Genomic DNA, 26,102 nt, shown 5'->3' with positions numbered 1-26,102 from the left:
TTCTCTGTTCGAGAACATGAACTCAGAAATTCACAAGCATCCTCAGTAGCACTAGCCAGGATTCATTGAGCACTGAATGTACTTTCAGTGTTGTGCTCAGTGCTCCCCTTTAAGAAGCTGCTGAGTTGCAGAGCAGTAGACTGAGGTGTGAAGAGGCCCCTTGAGGTAACATGGAATGAGAGTGGCTTTTTGTTGACTTTTTAGGAAATTGCCATAATATGTTTTATCATCTTCTTTGTCCTCCCCAAATCCTTCTAGAACTCTCACCTCACCCCCACCCAACTTCACATTCTTGTTTTCTCTTTCCCATTCTCTCTCTCTCTCTCTTTCCCTCTCTCTGACTCTGTCTCTCTCTGCCTTTGTCTCTGTCTGTCTCTTTCTCCCTGTCTCTCTGTATATGTGAGTGTGTGAGTATGTATGTGTGTTATTTCTAGTCCACATCTGCTGAACCCCCTACCTGCCAATAGCACTCCCCTGAAGTCTCTAAGGGGGACTGTCAAGAACAATCCTGCAAAGACCTTGACAATCTATATCAGAAGTGCTTTGCATAAAGTCCTGGGAAGCTATCTTACCCAGACCCTGGACACCCTCCCCACCTTGCGCCATATATTTTGAGGGCTGGTAGGCATGGAGAAAGATGAATCAGGCAGGGTTCCTCTTCCTCAGAAAGCCTACATCCGGTGAGGCGAGACAGGTACATGGAACAAATATAATAAAATACCAGTGATATTAAGAGATTAAATAAGGCTGTAAGGCACCAAGAAAAGGCCTGAGGGACAAAGTCACAGCCCAGGAGGACAGCACTTCAGCTAAGGGTAGCAGAGGACAGAATTGACTCTGGCTTAAGGGGACTTCATAAGCTTCCCCTAAAGGATAAGGTGTCCACTGAAGGTACCCCCTTCACTGTGCCCTAATACATAGTGGTTTGGGCATCTGCGGGAGTACTTAAAATTTCTCTTGTGCCAACCCAAAGACTTCTCTAGTACTCTAGGGCACCTAGACTTAGTTTGGTTCATTCTGGCTCACAAGCTGTGCCACCACACATTGTTAGAAATAGAAACGGATAGCAAGGAAACAAAGGATTTTCCTCGCACATCTAAGCTGGGATCAAACTTTGCATGAGGCAAAAACTGTGCTTTGAAACTAGCCTACTGTGTATTTTCAGTCTGTTTATAGAATAAATTGATTTATTTTTAATGTTTGAAAGGGGCTGTGGGAATATTTCCTACTGTGTTAGTAACTGGTGTTTAAAAATATCTACCAGGCTGAAATAAGGGGTAAGGGTTAGCATTTGGGGACGTTAGCTGCAATTTTAAAAATGAATATAGTGATTTCATTCATTTAAAGGCTTTGGGAAACCTCGCCTTTTTATACCTGTTATTCGCTTCCATCTCTCTTTTTCCTTATTCACATAGTTGAGTCAGCAAGAGAAAAATATTCAAATTAGACTTGTCATACAGAGGGGAAAGAATCCGACTCTGTCGGGGTGGGTGGAGGGGGAGAAAGCAACTTTTTGTCAGTCTTTTGTGTCTCAGCAGCTGGATTCATTGCTGCCATGGCAACAGACCACATGATGAGGTGTATTAGATTGCTGTGTTGAGCACAGGGGGACGAATGAACACAGCTTTTTATTGAAGTTAAAGGTTACTTTGGAGTTTCCTCTGTGGAAGTGTGTACGGTCCGGTATCATAGCCTTCAGCAGATGTAGTACTCTCATAGAAGAATTAGGGGCTTGTCGGTGCCTTAGAAGACAAAACCAGGTAAGCTACAATCGGAGCTGCAGATCGGGACTCTCTTACCTCTGAGGCAGTAGCATAACTTGCTGGCTGGAATTTCATTGTTGGCTCCACTCCCACCCTACCCCCATCCCCCACATGGGCACAGGAAAACTTCCTGCTGTCCCCTCCCCAAGTTCTCCACCTCCGATTTCACCTGTTTTAACTGAAAAGTTTCATGTTCCAGTGCGTTGTGAATTTGTAAAGTTCTGCGGTTGTGATCGTGCGTGCGTGTGTGTGTGTGTGTGTGTGTGTGTGTAAGAAAGAAATGTAGAAAGGAAACAGAAAGAGCAGTCATTGTTGTCTTTGGATCGGTGTGCCGCTGAGTGAAGTGTTGCCTTATTTTGTCCTCTGCAATTGCTCTCCTCTTTTAGGAGGCACTGGTCCAAAGCTGCTTGTCTCCTCCTAAATCAAGCAGGAGGAGCACATTCTCCAGGAGGTTGCTCGGCGAATTCACTATGTACAGACTTCTTTTCCCTTTTGCGTCATACTGACTTCCAGCCCCATCCAGTGTCAGAGAGTTCATTTTGCCTACAGTTTTTACTGTGTGGGTCAATTCCTCGGCTTTCTCTTCATTCGCATATCGCAACTGTATGTGTACCGGAGGAACTCAAAACAGAAGTAAATACAGTATGGGTGAGTGAGTGCCAAGTGAACTCTTTTGCTTAGAGAGGAGCTGCAGGAACTGAACGGAAGCAATGCAATGTGGTTTGGTGCCCCATTTAATCCCGGTGGGAACACAGAAGCCTCCTGATTTGCTCACATGTCACCCTGGCAGCAGACATCGAGGGGGCGGCTTTGAGATGCTCCTAGAAAGCCCATGAACCAGAGAAAATGTCCTTATTGATAAATTATTCTGGTTCCTTGTTCATATCATTTCTACAAAAGAGTAGGATTTCTTTTAACTTTTAGCCAAGGGTGAGCCATGCAATTTCTCTCATTTGTTCAAAGTTCTCTAGGAAGCTTACAAAGCCAAGATCTAACTAAACAAACGCAAAGTTTACTGTTATTATAGCCTATTCACTATCAACTAAAATCAATCCTTGAAAAATACTTTCTTAGTAAGATTAAACTAATTATTTGCCCCTGGTTGACATTCAGGACAAAAACCAGTATATTATTTCAAGTTGAGCCATGTACTATGCATTCCTCACAAAGGGAAACTTGGAGTTCGTTAGAATCATTTATGCTCTGTTTTATTGTTGCGTCCTTGGTTTACAGTTTTAATGTATCTAAACTAACTCCCAAATGTCACCTAGGAGTTACAGTCACTATTCTGAACACACTTGGCCATGCTTTTTAAAAAGAGAACTGTTTCCCACTATAAAAAATATTAAAAGCTTTATAATCACAACTCACATTTGCAAAAGATTAGTGCTTCTCTCAGAATTTGATTCTTTCTCTTTCCCTTCATTGCTGATAATACTGAATAATCTTTTGGTATGATCTTCAAGACATGAAATATCTTCATAGCCGTAGGTTATTATTGCTAGGGGATGAGAAATTTCCCCAAAATCAGTGAAAAACCATACCTCATAAAAGATTTTTTTTTGAATTTTCGAGACAGGGTTTCTCCATAGTTTTTGGTTCCTGTCCTGGAACTAGCTCTTGTAGCCCAGGCTGGCCTTGAACTCACAGAGATCCGCCTGCCTCTGCCTCCCAAGTGCTGGGATTAAAGGCGTGTGCCACCACCGCCCGGCTCTCATAAAAGATTTTAAAATGCAACATCTCAAAGCTGACAGTGTCTTAGCTTTAGGAAAGAATGCTCTGTGGTAGGGGATGGGGGAGTGGTCTGTCTTTATTGAAATTAAAAACAAAAGATGGAGGCCGGGCGGTGGTGGCGCACGCCTTTAATCCCAGCACTCGGGAGGCAGAGGCAGGCGGATCTCTGTGAGTTCGAGACCAGCCTGGTCTACAAGAGCTAGTTCCAGGACAGGCTCCAAAACCACAGAGAAACCCTGTCTCGAAAAACAAAAAAAAAAAACAAAAAAAAAAAAAAAAAAAAAAAAAAAAAAAAAAAACAAAAGATGGAGATCGAGGAATGCAAAGAGACACAGAAAAAGGATGTGCCTCCGATGAAAGAAGATGATAGTTTCAGTGGTCTGCACTCCTTATGTCTCATTGCTACTGGAAATATTCACTATATGTCTGCATTAAGATTTCTACTGCTGAATTAAACATCACTGTAGAAACGAATTTTGGAGAACAGGTTTATTCCAGCCAACAGTTGTAGTCCAGCATGGAGGCAAGCCAGGCAGAAACTCAAGGCAAGAACTGAAGCAGAGACCATGGAGGAATACTGCTTGTGGTCTTGCTCAGCCTGCTCTCTTGTGCACCCTAGGACCAGGGATGGCATCACCCACAGTGATTAGGACCCTGTTACATCAATAATTCATCAAACAAATTTTCTACAGGCTGGCCTGCAGGTGAATATTATAGAGACTTTTTTTCAATTAAGATACCCTCTGTCCAGATATGTCTAGATTTGTGTCCAACCACCACACCTTATTTAAAAAAAAAAAAAAGCACCAAGTTCTACAGACAAGGTTGAATTACTAAAAAGCACTCTTGCCTAACTATTACAAGTTTAAAATACATACATTATACAGCTCATCTTCTTTTATTTTTTCTGGGTTTCTCTGTGTAGCCCTGGCTGTCCTGGATATCTCTCTCTCTCTCTCTCTCTCTCTCTCTCTCTCTTTCTCTCTCTCTCTCTGTAAACCAGGGATGCCTTGAACTCAGGGATCCACTTGCCTCTGTCTCCCAAAAGTTCTGGGATTAAAGGCGTGCTCCACCACTGCTTGACTCAATATACAATTCATTCTATTGGCTGATATGCATGTTATATCAGCTGATATATATAATAAATATTTTAATTTATATTATCATTGCATATTGTATATTGCTATATAATATATTATTATATGTAATTATTATGTTATCATATATAATGTGATATATGATATGTATTTATATATAAATATATATATAATATACAATAGCTAATGGTCTCAGTCTTGCTATAAGCTAAAATTTATCAAGAAATGTATGCAATCTATATCCAAGTGTTGGGTTATTATGTTGTCTGATACTAGACTACAAGTGAGTCTTCACCTCTGCAGCCATTGTCACAAAGAGGTCAGAAGGCAGAGCGTCTTCTAGGCGACAGAGTGGGTAAAGACACTTGCCATATAAGTCTGGCAACTTGAGTTTGAAGGAAATAATCAATACCACAAAGTTGTCCTCCAACTTCCACCCTTGTCATGGTGCTTGTGCCTGCGTACGTGCGTGTGCGCGCGCATGCGCGCACGCGTGCATATACACACACACACACACACACACACACAAATAAAAACTAAGAATTAAGTAGGATCAAAACCCAGTGCCATTGTCCTTGGCTTCTCAGCAGCACTCATTGTCCGCCATATTCAGAGAGTCCAGTTTTATCCCATGCTTTTTCAGTCACAGTCCAGCTGGCCTTCGTGAGCTCCCAATAGATCAGCCCCACTGTCTCCGTGGGTGGATGCACCCCTCGTGGTCCTGACTTCTTTGCTCATGTTCTCCCTCCTTCTGCTCCTCAGTGGGACATTGGGAGCTCAGTCCAGTGCTCCATTGTGGGTCTCTGTCTCTATCTCCATGCATGTTCTGGCTTTGTGGGAGCCTAGCCAGTTTGGATGTTCACCTTCCTAGATCAGGATGGAGGGGGGAGGACTTTGGACTTTCCACAGGGCAGGGAACCCTGACTGCTCTTCAGACTGGAGAGGGAGGAGGAGAGGAGTGGGGGGGAGGGGGAGAGGAGTGGGAAGAGGGGGAGGGAAATGGGAGGCTGGGAAAAGGCAGAAATTTTTTCTTTTTTTTTTAAAATTTTTTTAATTTATTTATTTATTAAGGATTTCTGCCTCGTCCCCACAACCGCTTCCCATTTCCCTCCCCCTCCCCCGGTCAAGTCCCCCTCCCTCATCTGCTCGAAGAGCAATCAGGGCTCCCTGACCTGTGGGAAGCCCAAGGACTGCCCACCTCTATCCAGGTCTCTTAAGGTGTGCATTCAAACTGCCTAGGCTCCCACAAAGCCAGTACGTGCAGTAGGGTCAAAAACCCACTGCAATTGTTCTTGAATTCTCAGAAATTTTAAAAAATCCTGACCTTCATCCCGACAAAAAAAAAAAAAAAAAAAAAAAAAAAACCTAAGAATTAAGACTATGTTTCAAAAGAAGATTCCTCTATAGAGCCATTTTGGTACCTACATTCTTAAAACTCAGAATCACTTCTTGGTGCCCTTGCCACACCCAGAAATATTGTCAAACTATTTTAAATGAGTGTTTTCACCACCCTGTGCCTAACTTGGACATCCTTCTCATGGGAATAATTGGCAGTGCTTTTTAACATTTTGTCTCTAGTTTCTGGTACCTCATAGATGCTCAAATAACTAATTATCTGAAAACCTTCGAATATGTAGGAAGAATACATATTCAGCAGAGCCATGGTGGCAAATCAGAGAAACTCATAGAGAGTTTCTAGAAAGTAAAGATATATTCTGAACCCCAAGACAATATTCTTAAGATAGTTGAAGAGTAAGCCAATGAATGAAGAGTCAATATCAGCCCTTGCATCATGGTTAAGGGTTATTTTTTAACATTTAATAAAAATGTGTTTTACTATTGACCACCATAATTTTTATATGAAAAATTTGAACTTTTAACTTTTTAAAATGATTCTTAAACGTTTTGAATGAAAAACCAAGTAGTGACGATCATGGTCATAATACTGGTGAGGAAGGCATTGGTAATAGAGTGATGGATTTGGAGACTGAAGCAGACTTAGAAAATAAGTCCCTAGATCTCATAAAAGGGCAGTGTTTTTCTATTAAGAAAATAGAAATCTTTAATGCATTGTGTGATTCTCAGAGATGTGCTTCCAAATTTAATTAATTTCATTAATAGTCTTTATAAATCACTAATAATAGGTGTGCTTCACTGTGTTCTTAAAAGACTTATTTTAAGATGATGCTGGCTTTGTAAGATAAACACTAGAGGCTTTCATAAAAAGTGATTAAGCTTATCAAGTGCAATTATCAGAGAAGAATAAACTCATTTCTAGGGAAACGTCACTTGTTAGAGTGTATAGGGAGCGTTCACCTGGTTGCATTTGCATGATAATTTCAGTCATATTACAATTATTGACCCCAGTATAAGTGCTGTGAAATATTTACAATCTATACCCTTTTAATAATATTTGCATTTAAAATTTTTAGCTTTAAACAATATTTATGTCTGAAACCTTTTTGTTCTGGATTATTTGAAGAAAGATTATACTCAGTAAAAAAAGTTTCTGGCCTCTCTGCCTGTTTCACAGTTGAGAGGCAATGCCAGATGGATTATCTGTTCCAGTATCCAGTGAGGGTCCATGAAAGTAATAAGAGAAAATACAGAACTTGGGGTGGCAAAGCATGCCCTCAAAGGCAGACGTCCTAGAGGAGTGGTGGCATGAGAAGGAATTACTTCTGGGAAATGTTTGAAGGAAAATAAAAAGACAAATTACAGTCTACAAATAGCATTCATGATGTATCTGAAAGAGAAGGAGAGGCATCCAAGTGTTGGGCTACAAGTCTGCAGTCCTGGTGCTTAAAGAGCCGGAGCAGAGAGGTTGTCAGCTTTAGCCCAACCTGGACTACTTGGCAAGACTTTGTCTCAAGAAAACAGGAACAAAACCAACAACAACAAAGGTAGGGAGCCAGTGGATGGGAGGAAGGAAAGGAACTAGGAGAGAAGAGAGGAAAAGAAAGGGGGAAGGTGAAAGAGAAAGGGAATAGATAAGGAACGGGGAAAGATTTATGATGAGGTCCCAAAGAACCAGCAAATAAAAAAAAACTATTATTTTGAAAAAAAACAATTTTTTCAAATAGCTACCATTTACACAAATGGTCGCTGGCACCACCACCACCATCGCCACCACCATCACCACCACAATAATCACACACTGATAACTTGGCATCAGACATTCATCATGTGCCACTTAATTCTTACCACAATCTAGGGAGTAAACATGGTGCCAATTCCTTAATGAGGTGAGTACCAGTAATTGCAGGCCTTGGATGTCAGAGCGCAGTTGGCTATGTCAACTGTGCTAAGTCTCCACCTACCTGCTCTTCTATTGAGTTGAAACTAATTTACTCCAAATGCTCTGGAGCTGGGTGCACTTGATAAGTTTCAAATGGCAGCAGTGTAGACAGGAGACCAGAAGGAGGCAATACTGGAGGATCAAAAACGAATCATCTAGTAGGGGTCACCATCCAAGACAAAAAGAAGAATAGTTGGGAGTTGAGCAAACTTTGTAAAGGGCAGATCTGAGAAGATGCTTTGTCAGGTGTCTGTCTCTACACTAACCAGCTAGGAAACATCTGACTGACTTTCTAAGCCCCCTTAAAACTTTCCAGTTACTGCATATGGCATTTGAACAAGATCATTATGGTCAAGAAAACTGAGCCTGTCTTATGATGCACATGCTTTTCTACCAAGAATAGTCATAGCCTTCCTCTCAGAAGGAAATGCTGCTCCATTGTCTGCGTCCTTCAAGTGTGGTGTGCAATGTGTGGTGATTGCCCATCTGTGGACATCATGTGAATGAGATTAGGTCTTTATGAAGTTTTTTCTGTCATTAAAATCTTTTTTTATTTTTATAAATAGTAGTTACATTTTGTTTCATAGGAGTGTTCCCCTCACAAGTTGAAGGAACCCCTTTCTACTGAAATTCTGTCAATCAGTTTGACTGACAGAGCTAAGTCTCTACCTCAAAGATTGTGGTTCATTGACATAATCTACAGAGACACCTGCAGGGCTCTGACCTTCTGGCAGGGAATGTCTGCTGCTCCTGGGAGTAATGAAAGAAAATGAAATCCCTCCCATGCCTGGGATTTGAATAAAACATCACTTTGTTCATTGTCATCTTGCTAGGAACTAAATGCTCTGACATTTTTTGTAACCTAAGGGAGCAATGGGGAAGTTGGAATATCAGGCCAGAAGCTGGACAAAGCCTAATCTTAAATGGCTAGATAGTGGCCTCAGGTCAAGTAAGTGACTCCAGGCAGAACTCAATTAGACCTAAATACAGACTTGGACTCTGATCTCCTTCCTGCTGGTGTGGACTGCTGACTATACCAGAGGAATTCCAAGGACAGTTAGTTGGCTTGAAATCTACTGAAATGTGCATGCTGACAGATGCAGAATTCAAGATAGGGAAACATCCAGACACGAGGCCAGGCAAGAACAACGCCTCTGTTGTCCTGGGCTTCCAGGGAGGGTGCTGCTGCTGTGGGCTCTGAGTCATGAATAAGCCACATATGGAGGCAGAGGAGACTCAAGGACACTGTGGCTTGGGAGAGCAGGAAAGTGGGTGTTCTGGGGGTGCACAGATTATGGAATAGAGAGTCAGGAGAGGCCTACATCTGAGCAACTAGCAGTTGCCTTGATACCTGTCTATGACTCCTCTGCCTTTATGAGTGACTTGAGACTGCCATGTGTTGACTAATGATGTCATCCCACAAGTGTGCTAGCCAACAGTCCCAGGAAGATGACAGAGGGAATAGAAGAACCACCTGACCTCTCACCCCTGCTTGCCAGGGAAGGACTCCCCAGGGATACAGGGATGGAGATCATCTGAAGCCTGTCCTCTTTATCAAGCATCTCAATAGAGGCTTCTCTGGTACCAAGTGGCTATTCTATTTTATTTTTCCTCAGATCTTATGGAAGTTCTAGTTTATAGACCTCTGAAACTATCTCTGCAAATCTGTATGTGTGTGGGTGCATGTGGAGGCCAGCAGTCAGCCTTGGGTGTTGGTCCTCTGGTACTATGTCCTAATTAATATTAACTGTCAACTTGACACAGCCTAGAATCATTACCTGAAAAAAAAACTATCAATCAAATAATTGTCTTCATCAGAGTGGCCTGTGGGTATGTCTCTAAGGGATTGTCTTGATTATTAATTAGTGTGGGAGGAGCCAGCCCAGTGTGGGCAATCCTATTTCCTGTGCAGATGGTCCTGGGCTGTGTAAGAAACCTGAATAAGCATAAACACAGAGCAAGCTGGCAAGCAGTGTTCCTCCATAGTTTCTGCTTAAGATTTCTGCCTAAGATCCTTCCCTGACTTCCCTCAGAGATGAACTATGGCCAAAATTGGAACCAATTAAACCCTTTGCTTCCTTAGTTGCTTTTGATCAGAATGTTGTATTGCAGAAAGAGAGATAAAGCTAGAATATGTCATCCTCTCTTTGGTTTGGTTTGGTTTGGTTTGGTTGGGTTAGGTTTCTTTGGGTTGGGTTTGGTTGGGTTGGGTTGGATTGAGTTAGGTTTGAGATAGGGCCTCTCACTGAGACCTGAGTTGATTAAGCTAGGGAGGTCATTGAGCCCAGGAATATGCCTGCCTTCTCCTCCCCAAATCTCAGATAGGAAGCAGGTATTGAACTCAAGCCCTCATGCTTGCAAGCCAAGCATTTTACCAACAGAGCCACCATCCCACATCCTTACACAAATATTTTATGTAGTTTATTACTAGAGATGGAACAGACTTTTAATCACAATAATAGCTAACATTTATATCCTGATTTATAGTCATAAAGTATTTTCATTACATTGCAGCTGAATCTCATATAGTTCTGGAAAGTAGATGGCACCACCACTTACTTTTTCAACTTTATTTATTCATTTGATGGCTTTGTATATAATTAAAATAAAATTATTGCATTCCCTCCTCATTTTCTCTCCTCCCTCTTGCCACTCCCATTCCCATCACCCTTCAAATTCATGGTTTTCTTTTTTTAACCATTGTTATCTCATACACTTAAATTCAAATAGACATATAAATATAACCTGAGTCCACCCAGTTTCACCTGCTTGTAAATTTTTTTTTTTAATGACCACTTGGTGCTGGATAACCAGGCAGGGGACTCACCCTGGGGGAGACTAATTCTCTCTTCTCTCAGCAATTACTAATTGTTATTATCTGTTTCCTTTCCAAAGATGAAGGAAAACAGGCAGACATGGTGGCACACTCCTTTAATCCCGGCACTCAGCAGGAAGAGGCAGGCAGACGATCTGTGAGATCAAGGCCAGCCTGGTCCACATAGTGAGTTCCAACCCAGCCAGAGCTATGCAGTGAGACCCTATCTCAAAACCAAACACAGAAGATAAAGGAAAGCAGGCTCCGTGATTTCACCAGTTTAGATAACAAAGCATATGTTGTGATTGACTGATTTACTAACCACTCAGTACATTCTCACCTCTAGAACTTGCAATCACTAGGCTAGAAGCAATGATTCTCCATTGGTAAAGCATTTACCTTGCAAACTTGGGAACCTGAATTCAATGACTAGAGTCTATGTAAAAGCCAAACCTTATGGCAAGCTTGAAAATTCCTTTTTAGTGAGATAGGAGGTGGAGAAAGGTAGAACTTTGAGTTTGCTAGCCAGAGAGGCTAGCCTCCTTCACAAATTTCTAGGCTGGCGAGAGACCCTCTCAAACTAAAAGTGGAAGGTACCTCTGATTTCACATGCAAACACAGACATGTGCAATCATATATACACCACACACATAGCCAGATGTGCTTGCACATCTCTCTCTCTCTCTCTCTCTCTCTCTCTCTCTCTCTCTCTCACACACACACACACACACACACACACACACACACTTACATATTCCCAAGCTACTCTGTGTACACACGGATATTTTTGACGTGTCGACTACCTGGCCACTGGTGCTCTGGACCCTTCCATGTAATCATTCTGATACTTACACATTTTCTGGAAAGCTTGCTTATTCTGGAAAATAAAAGAATAGTAGTCAATTAAATTCCTGATATGGGACAGTAATACGAAAGAGTGGAAATTCTACATGGCTGAACTTAAATTCAAACAGGAAAAACCAGGTGATGGGGCAGACATGTTAAACTTACACTAAATTAACAAAAAGGTATTTTATGCCCCCAAAGCACTCTCTTGCCCACATACATGGAGCCAAGGGTGTCAAGCACCTGTCTACCTTGTGGGGGGCCTGGATTTGTTTCCTGGTGTGATGGTGGTGGTGGTGGTAATGGTGGAGGTGGTGGTGGTGGAGGTGGAGGTGGTGGTGGTAGTGATGGTTGTGGTGGTGATGATGGTAGTGGTGGTGATGGTGGTGATGGTGGTAATGGTGATGATAATGGTGATTGTGTTGATGGTGATGGTAGAGGTGGTAGTGATGATGGTGGTGGTGGGAGGGGGTGATGGTGGTGGTGGGGGAGGTGCTATCACCAGCATCCCACTTCATTCATATTAAAGGAGAAACTAGCTTATATAAATAAGAGGAGCCTGCATACAGATGACTTCAGCCTTGTTTAGATCCAGAGGTTTGAGGACATTCCCAAATCATTCCCTCTCCCCAATTCTAGGCTCTGCTTGTTTCTGCCTGGGCCTTACTCAGTGACTATTACTCAAACAGCAAAACCAGATCCTGTGTCTTTCTCTAGTTCCTCTAGAGAGGAGCTTCCCACCTAACAGTGAGTGATGCCATTACAGCCCCATCACACTGCAGGGCTTTTGTTTAGTTACCGAATACCCCAGCAAGTCAGTGGCAAAGCCTGGCTTAGGTTATGTGCCTAACCCTGGGCGCTTAGCATGGCCACGTCAGGACATTCTTTCCCCAAGGCCTGGCTCATTTGTCTAACTTTCTGTCTGAAGGGAAATGAAGTCAACACATAACTGCCTCGTAGAAATACCGGAAGGAGAGTATGACAGATGTCAAGTGGCAAAATCTGCCATGTACAGCACCAAACACGGCGCATTACCATCTTGCTGGGCTCTGTGGCTGTTGATAGATAATTGCATCTATTTTCAAATAAGGAACCTGAAAGTCAGAAAAACTCAGCTTACTTGTAGGGACCTGACAGCAGCACCCAGCAGAGAGATGTTAAGCCAAGTGCGTCTGACTCCCTGGCCAAGCACTCTCTCTAAAATGTTTGCCTCTCTTAACCTCCTAATGTCACTATATGCTCTAACAAAGGAAACACAGAGACGCTCTCTGTTTTTGTGAGTGGGAAAGCATAAAGAAAGCATACACCAGTTTTAATCCCTTTCAAATTAAGCCCCTGGGTGACAGATTGCTTCTTTGTCCCTGAGGAACAATGTTTTGAGAACAGTTAACAAAGCAAATGTCAAAGTGTGTCCCTCAGGTAAAGCAGTTACTCCTTCCCATCAAAGGCTGCGAGATAACTTGGTAAAGTTCTTGCCACGCAAGCATGAGGGCCTGAGTTTTATCCCCAAAACACACAGGGAAAAACAAAAGGAAAACCTGGTTATGATGCTGTGAGTTTGTAATTCTAGCACAGGGGAGGTAGACAAAGGCAGATCTCTGGAGCACCCTGGCCAGCTAGCCTAGCCTACTTGGTGAATTTTGAATCAACGAGAGACTCTGTCTAAGAACAAAGAACAGCAACTGAGGAGCAATACCCAAGGTTGTGCTCTAACATGTGTATGAATGCACACACACACACACACACACACACACACATGAGTATGTACATACACACACACATACAGACACACACACACATACACACATGGGGGGAGAGTAACACACTGACACTGATTTTTTTTTAAGGTTTTTGAAGAGATTGAACAAAACCCATGCTTGATCTTTAAAGAATATTCCTGAGAGTACACCAGGAACTCTGAAAAACACAAAGGGAAACACAGGCTAAGTTAGAGTACAGAGGAGAGGGGAAGATGGGATGGTCAAAATTAGAGGGGAATAACCAGCAACCAGAAACAATAGTCTTTGTAGGTCTGGCACTTCCCCAACCACAGGAGATGACCTAAAAGAAGCCTTGGGTTATTTATACCTGCTGAGTGTTCACTGTACCCAGTGATTAAGACTCCAGGACACACTAGATACGGTTATCAGAACCTTAAGATTTCAAGGTTTGTGTTTCCTTAACCTTTTTGTTTCCTGCCCTTGGTTCTGAATGAAAATAAAAAGCAAACTCTTCACCTCTCCACGGTTCCAAGGGGGTAATTCTAAAAATAAATGGGAGCATTTGCTTTTGCCAGGACATTATGTCCCCAGTTTTCTTTCCAGAACCCACAGGACGTGCACGATGCTCTTGAAGTCTGTCCACAACACACCAAATGCAAGGTCTGCTCTGCTGAGTGACTGCTCCTGCCAGAGCTGCATTTGTAGATAATTCCTGCTGAACAACTGCTGGATGAGTCACTTGTAGGCAAAGCGCTGGCAGAGCCGGGAGATTTATTTAGTGCCATGTAGTTAGCTATTCATTGAAAAGAAGTAAAGTAAAATTCCATACATTTGGGTGAGGATGTAAAGCGCCTTGAACTGTCAGGGTGGAAGCAGAATACAGCTGTGTGGGGCTCTGAGGTGGAGACGGGAATAGCCTGTACTCTTGCCGGGCAGGAACTAAGTTCTTCGAATTAGAAAGAAAAAAAAAAGCAATGAAAGAGAAAAGTGTGGCCTTCTAACTTTTTCTTTTTTAAAGCACTTTTTAAAAATGTCTTCTCATTTTTAGTTGTGTATTTGGATTTGTGTATTTGAGGGCAGTGCTCCTGGAGTCCAGGGAGAGCAAGGGATTCCCTGGAGCTGGAGCGACATGTCATTGTAAACTGGGGTATATGTGTCCTAGGAACCAGACTCAGGTTCTCTGCGGGAATATTATTTGCTCTTAAGTGCTGAGCCATCTCTTAACCCTGTGCCTGTGTGACAAAGCTGGTGAAGCACAGCCCAGGAATATCCTATCTCGAGGTTGGATTGGGGTCAAATATCATTAGCGAGGAGGAGAAACCTGGAGAGTCACAGCCTACTCCATGATCTCACCAACCTGTGTTCTCTGCTTTCATTCATTCGGCCTCAGTCACTAGTTAAAGAAACAAACGTTCTTAACCCCACCTTTCTGAGAAGCATTGCTCTCTTCTATTTTTGTTTCCAACCTCTGTACTTCCCCTGTGTAGAGATACAAGTACACAAAGGGTCTTCCAGGGGTCTCTTTGTGAGAGTGTGGATATACCTACAGAAGAGGACGTCTCCCATATTTCAAAATACTCAGCTTACCATTTCCAAGATTAATTAACTTATCTAAAATTGCTAAATTTTATTGCTAAAATTTATTACGAAATAAAGGATTTACAGAACTTCTGTAGTGTCTCGTATATAGTACATCATAATGGTGACGATGATGGCGATGATGATCAATAGCATAGTAGTGGTGATGAGGATGTGATAGTGTGATCCTCATTGAATAATTAGTGCCTGTAGTAACTGGACTTCCCTGAGTAATATAGCAATTACAGAGAATTATTTTTGCAATCGTTTTTAATGTCTGTCTTCTGTGCTGTGACTGTTAAGGTCCCTGAGGGCAGAAACTATTTCTGTCTTGTTTAGCACTGTGTGCCACCAATGTGTCATCTTGAGTCTGGCCAACATATTTAACTCTTTGCTGCATTAATGGACAGGTGAATGGGCAAATGGACCACTATGGGTTACAGGGGATTTTCCCTCTGTTTCAAGTTGTAGATTTGCAGAAATAAGCATCGGGACTTATGAGGATGAGGAATGTTGAACACACTTCAGATGCTGTTGGAACCTCGTCAGTTCTCTTGAATTTGGGAATAATCAGCAGAAACAGTTCCATTATTCACCTCTTAGATATATTTTCTGTTCTTACCGTGACATTAGCCTCCTCCCTATTTTTCTTAAGTTTATCAGAATCCTAAAAGCTTTCTGAAAAACAACAGAGCATTCATCTCAGTATCTCATTCACATCAACCTTGGCCAGAAAGGCCATAATGGCCATAATTCATTTGAAATAACTGGGAATTTTCCCTACTGTTTTTCCATAACAGGTGGTTTAGGTTTTATTTGCTTTGTTGAGTGATGTGTGAATCTAAGTCTGACATTACTGCATTTTCTGAATAGGAGGATGTGCTCCGTGCAGTGGTGAAATTTGTGAATTAACTCAGGTAGAATGTGCAAGGCAGTCACTTGTGTGCACCTTTGGAAACCCTCCCTGGTGACAGATACTCCTTTCTCAGCTAAAATGAGAATAGGGAGTTAACATTAAATACACTAACAGCTGAAAGGGGACGATGTGTGCACAGCATTGTTCTGCCTGCCCGCCCTGACCAGAGCAATGCTTGCTGACTCAGGCTGAGGATTTTATCTGGATAAAAGAAAAAGTGCTGCAGAAATCCTGGCTAGAAGACTAAAAGAAGTCTAATGTGTCCTTTACATCATGTCCTGTGTGTGTGTGTGCTTGTGCGTGTGCGTGTGTGTGTGTGTGTGTGTGTTAAAGACTGTATCCAGGGCTTTGTACATGGTGGCAAACACCCTGCCACTGAGCTATAGCTCAGTCATTTCTGTATTTTTTTATTTTAAGACAAGGGCTCACTAAGTTGCCTACGCAGGGTCCAACCTTGCTAGCCTCCTGCTTCTGTCTCCCAGTAGTTTGTCTTATAAACCTGTGACACCAGGTCCTCCTTACGTTTCAATTTCAGATAAGCAATGAGTGATTAAAAATATTGAATGTATACTTTCAATATTTGGATCATACTTAGAATTTAAAATATATTTGCTAAGTCTGGTCTCATTTCATGTGGCAACCCACTATCATTCCACTCAACAGCCAAAAGAAGCAGCTCCCCTGGACCTCACATTTAAGAGACGCTATGTGCAAGATGAATGAAATATCTTTCCTTTAACTCCTCATTTTCTCTTATATGGGCTCCTCCCCTCACCCAACCACTAAGGTACAATTCCCTGGAGCTTTAATCCCTTTGGAATTTACTTCTCATGAGAAAATAAGCGATCATTTCTAAAACAGATTTGGTAGCAGACAGAGACTCCCAGAAGACATCATCTGTGACAAGGGTGGGAGGTGGCAGCCCAATGTCCTGCAAACACACATCAAGCACACATGCATGTGCACTGTGCTTTGTGATTCTGTCTCCTGGTTGGCTTACACTGGTAAAAAAATAAATAAATAAATAAATAAATAAATAAATAAATACAAAACAAAAATCTTATTCTCCCTAAAGCATGCCCACATACTATGGACATGGACATGCACTGCTGATTGTATTCATTTCCATTGCTCAGTGACTTACTTTCTAATGAATTATACATGAGCCTTAATTAATATGAATAATCCATCTAATAAATACTTTATAATGGTTCTTTCCCATTGATAATATTGTAATTGTCATCCAATGGGGAACTTAATGATTTCCTATAACATTAGGATCGTGAACTTAATATGGAGCTGCAGGTAGGCAGAAGCACAGCCAATGAATTGGACATTCAGACCTGAATTTCAGGTCCTTTAGAACCTGTAGAGTGGACAGAGAAACCCAGTCAGCATTGTGGAGAGGAGAGTGTCAGTATTTTGAAGTTTCAGACAATATGCTCACACCTTGAGATATATTTTTCAAAATCATACATTCATAAATGAAATTATAAACTGTCAGAACATATCCTTAGTACATCTTTGCCCTAAATAGTGTGAATTCACCAAGTCATTTGAATTCAATTTGAAAATACTGATAGGAAATTCCGTGGTGACTTTTGAAAAGTTAAAGAGTTAGCTGGACATGGCAGTGTGCATGCCACTAAGGGACAAAATTGTTGACAGTTTGTGGCAAGCCTGGGTTACAACAGTGAGTTCAAGGCCATAGGCTGGGCTACATAGCAAAGCCTTGTCTCAAAAAAAAAATCAATAAATAAGAAGTAAAATTAACTATCTAGTTGCAGAAATGACAAAAACTGAGGGAGGACTCCATTGTGTTCCTCATGCAACTTTATCTTCCTGCCTTGCTGTGTAGACACCCCAATTCTGTCAGAAAAGCATTAGGATGCCCCCAAGCACAAAAGGCCACGTTGAACTTAAGTGGGGAAATGAGACCGGGTAGGAGACCACAGGCAGGAGTTGGGGCGTGTCCCACAGTGTGTCGTCTGACACTGTATATGCAGGTTCAAACTTTTTCCATTTTAAAAAGAATAAAAAAGAACAATCTTTTAATATAGGTTTATTTACTTTATAAAATGTACTATATAATTCTCATTTTAATTAAAATATTATATGCACCTAAACAAAAATACTACACCCACATTACTTACTTTCTATGAGTTATAAGGAAAGAATTTTCATCCAAAATTCAGAATCTAAACTGGGACGCCAAAAGTACTTTGTTCATTTCTAAGCAATGCTGTAGTGGAATTATCAGTATCCCATGGACATTTGGCCTCTTTGAGGTTCGTCACAGTTATCCAAAACAAACTACTTTGCTTAAACAGAACTGCATGTCCCTGATGTTTGTAAAGAAAAAAAAAATGCTCTCACTAAGGAAAAGGCTGCACAACATTCCACGGTGTGTAAAAGACCAGTGTGTGGCTGCCTGTGTGACTGTGTGATGGCCATTATACAGGCTCACACCCACAAACAACAGCGTTTGAATTTTTAAATGCTATATCTCCTCAAAATTATTTTGTAAAATGATAGTGAAGCCTTATTTATTTAATTCTTTCTTCTAAGAGAGTCTTTCTTTACCTCATTTCCCATCTCTTCAAAATAAGAAGCTATCAGGACAGCAGGAGAAGGCCTCTCATATTCTTTTTAAGTATTAATTTGGCATCACCTGAGGCCCCTCTACAGTTCTCTTCTCTCTTACATTGAGTGCCTCCAACCAAGAGCTGCTTAGACTTAGGAGTTCCCATGGCTCCCCTCTCCCTAAGGTTTGATTCTCTCCCCATCTGAACTCACTCCCAGATTAATTTCCCCAATTATTGCGCTTACTAACTACTACACACAGAAATCTCTTCCTGGTCCTTGTCACCTTTTTCTGTGGCGCGTCAGCCACTCTGACATCCTGAGGTCACTGCCGTGCTCTAACTGGCATTCATTCCAGGTGAAACTGATAGTCCTCTGAGTAATAGGGAATAAAATAAAAGGAAACGATTCGTGTGGCCATTGTGATAATACTTTCAGAAGACATAATAGAAGCATTGTGGAAGTGTGGAACTGGTTATCAAGGGAATATCAGATAATTAGGAAGAGCTGTCCAGGAGCTGAGATGCTAATTTGAACAGGAATCTAGGACCAAATAGTTTAGGCAAATGAACCAGCATAAGCGAGGGCCCTGAGGCCCATGTGACCACAGTACAGTTTGTGAACAGAGACCCTGCCTAACAATAAATCTAAAAGGCAGGCGGCTCAAGACCACAAAGCCATGCTAAGGATCTGGGACTTTAAATTAAAGGCAGTCCATCCTGCTTTTACTTGCTGTTCTCTGAGAAGCATGTTAATTGACCACAGAGGCCATTTAGACACAACAGGCAGAGCAGCCAGATTAGATCATGTAATACAAGCTGCAATAACAGAAGCAATGTGTCTTAACAAAGAAGGGCACTTACAGCGCCCTCCAGCCGGAGAGGAGAATCTCCCAGATGTCAGAAATGGCATCACACCGCATGGCTACTCTGCTGAGAGCAAAGGCACCCACACTGGATTTTTGCAGTTCAGACGACAGAGATCCCTGAGGGCGCTGGCTAGTGCAGACGCTTTTCTGAGCTGAGTACAGTCAGTGTCCTCCAAATTCCTTTCTTCATTCTTTTTCTCTTACTATAGGGTAGGACATTCTCTGCTGTCTTATGACCATAGTCTGTTCGAAGGAGGAAAGAGAAACTCCAATCTCCTGTTCTCAAACTCTTTATAGCTAGACGTCTGTGTGTTAGTAAGAGCCCTAGAATAAACATGTTTCTAAGAACTTGACAAAGGGTCAACCGAGAATGCTACCTGCCTAGAGAATATTTCCAAGATTGTGTTGCAAAGAATTCTCAATGGTTTCATGAAGAAAAATGTTGTTTGTGTGTCTATGTTTTCAAAACAGACTCAATAGGATGTATTTGTATGTTTATGCATACATACATATAAATGCAACGCTAATAAATAAAAGGAGACTGTCCATTTGAGAATGAGGGAAGACAGACATGGAAAAAATTAGATGTTGAGAATCTAGGAGGGGCTAGGAAGAAAGGGTTGTAATTATATTTTAATTTAAAATGCATAGCTATAAAGAAAAGTATGTAATTAGCTTGAAATTTTTAAATGAGAAAACACCACACTTAACATCCCATACATATGTGTGCTTCATATTAAATCATTTTTTATACTCAGTGACATATTTGAAGCTAAAATGACTGCATTTTTCTCTGTTCTCCTTCTTCTCTGCATGGGTACAGATGGCCGCCCTTACCATCCTTTCACAGATACTGACATAAGCTAAAGACCTCATGAGCCTGAGTCCTTTGAGGCCAGTGCATAGGCCTTGGAAAATAATAGTGCCATTGTGAAAAATTTTCCAACAGATGGCACCCAAGAACAGTGGCTTTCTTGCCTGAAAGGATGTCTGGGGACCCTGGTGTGGGTGGTGATCACTTGGCAGCTCCAGGAGTCTGATGCCTCAGCACCCCTGTTCCTGAAACCCCATACCCATTGCCTCCTCGAGGTTCTAGAAAGTGTTTATAAGACAGAGTGGCTCCGTGGAATATAGCTCTAAATCTGAGAAGGGAAAGTCGTTTCCTCCCAGGAGCCGTGAGCTCAGGTTCTGGTGTTGACCATTCCACTCCCCAGGCAGCTTCTCCTTTGCCTCTAGACCCTGAAGTTTCTTTGACCTTAGCAGGCAAAGCGCACAGCTGAGAAATGGGGTATACACCCATTACTAAGCAGAGTGGGCTGCCTGAGGAGTGCAGTATACACCTGTGACCAACCGGAGTGGGCTGCCTGAGGAATGCAGTATGCACCCATGACTAACCAGAATGGGCTAGAAGGAACTTCTTGCAGGGATTCTCATCAGTGCATCACTCTCCTTCATTCCCAAAACATGATACAGATGCTGAGATTTACTGTAATGATCTGGCAGTGTAGTGTGTGCCCATAGCAGACATGAGACTCAATTCATACAGCAAGTCTACTAACGCAACAGCTCACAGCTAGAAGGAGACATCTCTGAAATTGATGCCTAGATGGTCTACACTCACACTGTATTTCGCACGTAGGAACCTTCTCAAGTCCCGGAACCCCTTGACTGGCCTTTTGGAGTCTGTAAATACCAGATTTAGTAGTTCTCTCACTCCATGCCTAATTATTTCCAGGCATTACTTTAGACTCATGCAGGCGCTTTCAGTCACTAGGTGCAATTAAACTCATCAATGCATTGAGTAACAGCGGAGCAGTGGCTACTTGTCTGTGTGCCCAGCACCTCCAGGAAATGGCTTGAGTAAGTACCCTTAGGGAAAAGGCTTTGTTATAAAAGCAAAACTGCTTGTTCAGTCTGGGACACACCCTCATGCTTATTAGCCTGTGTTGTGTTCTCCCCAGGTCCAGGGACACTTGTTCCCCTGAATTCACATTTCTGAAGCAAAGAATCTAGAACTTTAGTATTCTGAGTGTCAGAGTGTACATGTGTAGATGTGTGATTTTTTTTTTGAATCTCAAAAGTGTACCCAGGATACTTTTAGAGATGGTTGGTTACAAATAGCTTCATATTGTGTCCAGAGGTGTACTGTGATTAAAATATAATCACCGTGAATCAGAGCAACTGTGTGTGTGTGCTCGCACATGCATGGGCACACATGTGTCTGAGTGTGTGCATATCTGTGTATCTGTGTATATATACCTGTGTGTATCAGTGTGTATAGCTGTGTGTATCTGTATGTGTGCAGCTGTGTGTGTGTCGATGTGTATAGTTATGTATGTATCTGTGTGTGTAGCTGTGTGTGTGCATATCTTGTGTAACTGTGTGTATTCATCTCTGTGTGTATATATCTGTGTGTGTATCTGTGTGTAGAACTGTGTGTATCTGTGTGTATTTGTCTTTGGTCTATTTAAGAGCTCTAACTTCGAACAGACTATAATTCAAAACTTAGATTGGTTTTCTGATTCTCTGTGTTGGTCCATTTCTATATAAGTGTATTGCATATTATTTTGTCTTTTAGAGCATGGTAACAAAACCACACCATATGAAAAGGTTTGATATACTAGTTGGGATAATGCAGTTTACCGTAGTTCTGGTTTCATGGCTCATACAGTCCCTTGGTCACGATCTTCATTTACCCATGCTTGTTAGTTAGTTACTCTTATGCTTTAGAGTATTTATCCTCCCACTCGGGTAGTCAGGTATGTAGGATATTGACCTGTCAATCATTTTATTATGGTATCTTGTGAATTGACATTCACAGAAAAACAGTCATGCTTGTACTAAGGCTTCTTTCTACCTGTTGTCTGGCTAAATGGAACTTTGATCATGGAAAGTCTGGAATGGAGCAGATTCCGAACCATATTGTCATGTGCTATCTTGAGTCCCCTGCATAGGCAGTTACTGCCACATCTGCTACCTAACACCCTTGTTACTATCATGTGAAACTTTGGGTTTCATATGATATGGTTGGGACCACCAGCTCTCAACAACCCAAGGACAGAAAATTCTCAGAGAGCATCTACAGCCTATAGCACAGATTTTCCCACTTTGCTGAAACCTGCCTAACAATGCATCTAAAAAGTGCCTTGATTCATGACTCCCATTTATTCTGTCACTATAAAAACCCCACAAAGACCATTGCTATCGTAGGGCGTGGTATTTGGAGTAAAATGAACTCATGTTAGCAGGCCCTGACCTCTCAGATTTGACTTGATAATAAGTAATCGAAACCTATTAAGTATATTGTTAAGAACTAATATCAGACAATATATGCCCTGACTGATTTTAGTCAAGAAACCCCTAAGATTGGAAGAGAATATGTCAATGATGACTTTCACCATGACCCTCTAGGGTGAACTATATTTGGAGCATAGTTGGTATACTGACAGATTTTTAACCTGTCTAGTGTCTTCAAGAATTTTCAACTTTGGTTTGTTTTATTCTAGCATTAGCATATACTATAGTCAATAAAGACTGGCCAAGTATGTGAGGTAAGAGGATAGTGGAATCAAAATGTTGGCCTAGAGACTGTATGGACTCTTTTAAGTTCAAATTTCAGTATCTTAACATCTGCATGCCTCTCTTTCCCCATCTCAAATTAGAGATGCTGGTACATGTGACTTGAGAATTTAAGATCATGACAGTTAGGGACTAGCATATAACATCTCAGAGTTCAGAGAGAAATAGGGAGGTGGCCCAGAAGGGCGGCCAATTCAGTGTGCTGCCTCTGGAGAGTCTTCTTTGGGGCACACCCTGATTTCTCGGGCTCCAGCAGTACGAGCCTTTGAATGTTGATTAGCTTCTCATAACTTCAGTAACTTAACTTAGAGAGTATGCGCTATCTGATAGTTTTGTAGGTCCAGAAACTAGAAATGAGCACAGCATATAAAACCGGAGGGTCAGCAGGGCTAAAATAAAGCCACCTGTATTCTTGAGTGCCAAAGTTCTTTCTCCAGTCTGTAAAGACTTCTTGATTGTGTAGACTGTCTTAATTACTTTAAACCCGGTAATTAGTTAAGAGATAATGTTCCCATCTCAGTGTCTTTAAATTTTTATTCCATTTTTTTACACGTATGTGTGTCTGTGTGTACACACGAGCGCATGCACACACATACAAATGAGCACACGCCAAGGCACATTCATGATCAGAGGACATGTTGTGGGACCTGGTTCTCTTTTTACATGATGTAGAAGCCAAGGTTAGAACTCAGGTCTTCAGGCTTGATGGCAAGCACCTTTACCAACTGCGCTATCTTGCTGGCCCTTAAATTTTTTAAAAATAATTAAATCTATTAAGTTCTTTCTGTCATAAAATACCATTGTCACAAATTTGGGGCCTTAAGATGGGAGTGCGTCTGGGACTAAGGACTCTGCTTCAACTACTGCATCAGCCTTCATCTTCTCAGCTGTTAAACACGGTGATGGCCAGAGACAGGGCCCAGCATTTAAGAGCACATACTGCTCTTTCAGAGGGCTGGAGCTGCAGTTCTAGCCCCTGTGGCAGGTACCTATCACTCAGCTCCAGGGCATCTGACTCATCTTCTGAACTCCTGCACACCTGACCTCCCATGTGCGCATACCCCCCCACACACACACATACATCACTTCAATTTTTAATTCATCATAAAATGTGGTGATAAAATATGAGCTGTCTCACAGTTCAGATAAGAGGCGTAAAACATTACATTAAACAGTTAGTTTTGAGCCTAGTCATACAAAGGAGGCCTTTAAATGTTGGTCATTATTATTAAGTCCAGAAACCTGAGAGGCCCTTTATGCTACATAATCCAGGCCATTCATGTCTGTGTTCTCCGGGTGACTCTGCAGGCCTGGACAATCCAGACCGAAGAGAAGACCTTATTCCCAGCAGCTATTCTGCTGCTCTTAGATTCTTGGCAGCCACCAGCTGAGAGCCATGGCTCTCTCAGAAAATGGACTATTTGAAGTCCCCCCTCAATTTCAGATTGAATTGTCCTCGGTAGGGGGGCTAGAACTGAGGGCCTTATAATTCAGAAAACAGACCCAGAGCAACAAATAAGGGCTGCTTCTGTTTCTGCCTTCCCCTCTTCACTCCTTTCAGGACCGGCGGCCCTCCTCTAGAAGAAAGGACCCTGATGTGTGAAGTGCCCCTGTTTACTGGGGCAGAGTCTGCGCATGGCTCTTGGCTGCACATGCCCTCGGCCTGTCTCTGCTCTGGGTGACCTAGTTAATGCTGGCATCTCAACTCATTAACCCTCGGTGTCTAGCGATGGTTTCACTGGGCTGCAACCCCCAGTGGCCCTGCAATGCCTCTGCTGTCTTCTGAGCTGTTTCACGCTATATCAGTTTTGGATATTCAGCATGCACAAAACTTAAATAGCAAAAGAAAAAATAGTCTACTATTAATTAGTATGGTATTTAACCACAGTAAACTGTTATATGTTGTGCGGATGAAGTACGATAGATTGAAAATTGTTAAACTCAACATGGCATCTCAGGGATGTCATGAGGGAAGGGGATTGTCATGAGTTCAAGACCAGCCTGAGCTAAAGAGCAAGGCTGTCTCAAAAAAAATTGTTAAATGTATTTTTGCTAAATTAAATGTGTTTTTAAAGGTTTAAATATGTGTCTCTCTGTCTCTCTGTGTGTGTTTCTGTCCATGTATGTAACTATCTCTGTCCGTGTATGTATCTATCTCTGTGTATGTTTCTGTCTCTCTATCTCTCTGCCTGCCTATCTATCTGTCTCTATCACTCTGTGTGTGTGTGTGCGTGTGCGTGTGTGTGTGTGTGTGTGTGTGTGTGTGTGTGTGTGTGTGTTTAGGTCAGAGGACAGCTTCGTACAGTCAGTCCTCTCCTTTCACCTTTAACTAAGTAGCCTAGTTTGTCTGACAAGCACCATACATGCTAAACAATTCCCTGACATCTTAAATGTGTGTTTATTAAGAAACAAAGCAAGAGCAAAGTGTGTTGGTGTGTGCTATTCATCACAGCACTCAGAATGGAGAGGCAAGAGCATCTCTGTGAGTTCCAGGCCAGCTTGGACTACATAGTGAATTCCAGGGCAGGCAGAGCTACATAGTGAGACTCTGGCTCAAATGAGATAGCTCATCTAGTAGATAAAGATGCTTGCCAAACCTGGGATCCACATGGTAGAAGGAGAGAGCAGGTTCCTGGGTTGTCCTCTGGCTTCTACATGCATATTATAGCAAGCACCTCCACCTTCCTCTCTCTTCCCCTTCCCCTCCTCCTCTTTCTCTCTCTCTCTCTCTCTCTCTCTCTCTCTCTCTCTCTCTCTCCCTGTCTCTCTATGTCTCTCTCTCTTTCTCTCTCCCATGCACATGCACACACACTAAATAAATAAAATAGAATTCTAAGAAATCACTCCTATACAATAGGATTTGTAAAACTTACACTTTAAAAATAACTGTTCAGACCTAAGTAGATATTTTGAAACATGCAGCTAGATTCATATGCAATAAGGAAGAGAATTATAAAGAACCAGAGGCATGTCCACTCTATGCGTTACTCTCCTTACCCCTAGCTGGACACCTGTGTCCTTCCTTTGGGACGGTTCTGGATCTGTCACTACACAAGGACAGGCTAACTGACACCCCAGCTGTCTTAAGCCTCGTCTTCCATTTTCCCCCCATTACTCTGGCCTCACAGCCAGCTCTGTGTGCAGCCTCTGAGGGGCACTGTCCACACCGGCCTCCCCAGAAAGCACACAAAAGCATTCTCTCTTCCTTCTTCTGGTGACTCAAAAGCACCATCTGTTCCCTGCACGTGTCTGGGCCAGGAATGAAGATGGAAGCAGCTAAATTAGTTCTATGGTGAACTTCTTC

General features: G+C 42.1%; 1 protein-coding gene across 24 annotated transcripts in view; it reads left to right on the top strand.

The window, feature by feature from the left end:
* The window catches only part of LOC121441888 (dystrobrevin alpha-like), a 349,129-nt gene that overhangs the window by 182,390 nt on the left and 140,637 nt on the right, over positions 1-26,102 (top strand). The window contains exon 1 of one of the 24 annotated variants that reach the window (XM_041643235.1): positions 1,647-1,760. The exons of the other annotated variants lie outside the window; for them this stretch is intronic. The gene's annotated coding sequence lies outside the window, so the exon portion shown is untranslated. Of the gene's footprint in view, positions 1-1,646; positions 1,761-26,102 lie in introns of those variants that run through there. 24 annotated transcript variants of the gene reach the window in all.

The sequence above is a fragment of the Microtus oregoni genome, unplaced genomic scaffold (assembly GCF_018167655.1).
Source record: "Microtus oregoni isolate MIOR12 unplaced genomic scaffold, Mior012 000082F_ref0000272, whole genome shotgun sequence".
In the NCBI taxonomy this organism is placed as follows: domain Eukaryota; kingdom Metazoa; phylum Chordata; class Mammalia; order Rodentia; family Cricetidae; genus Microtus; species Microtus oregoni.
The sequence above is the reverse complement of the archived record's forward strand: the minus strand, read 5'-3'. Positions and strand labels throughout refer to the sequence as shown.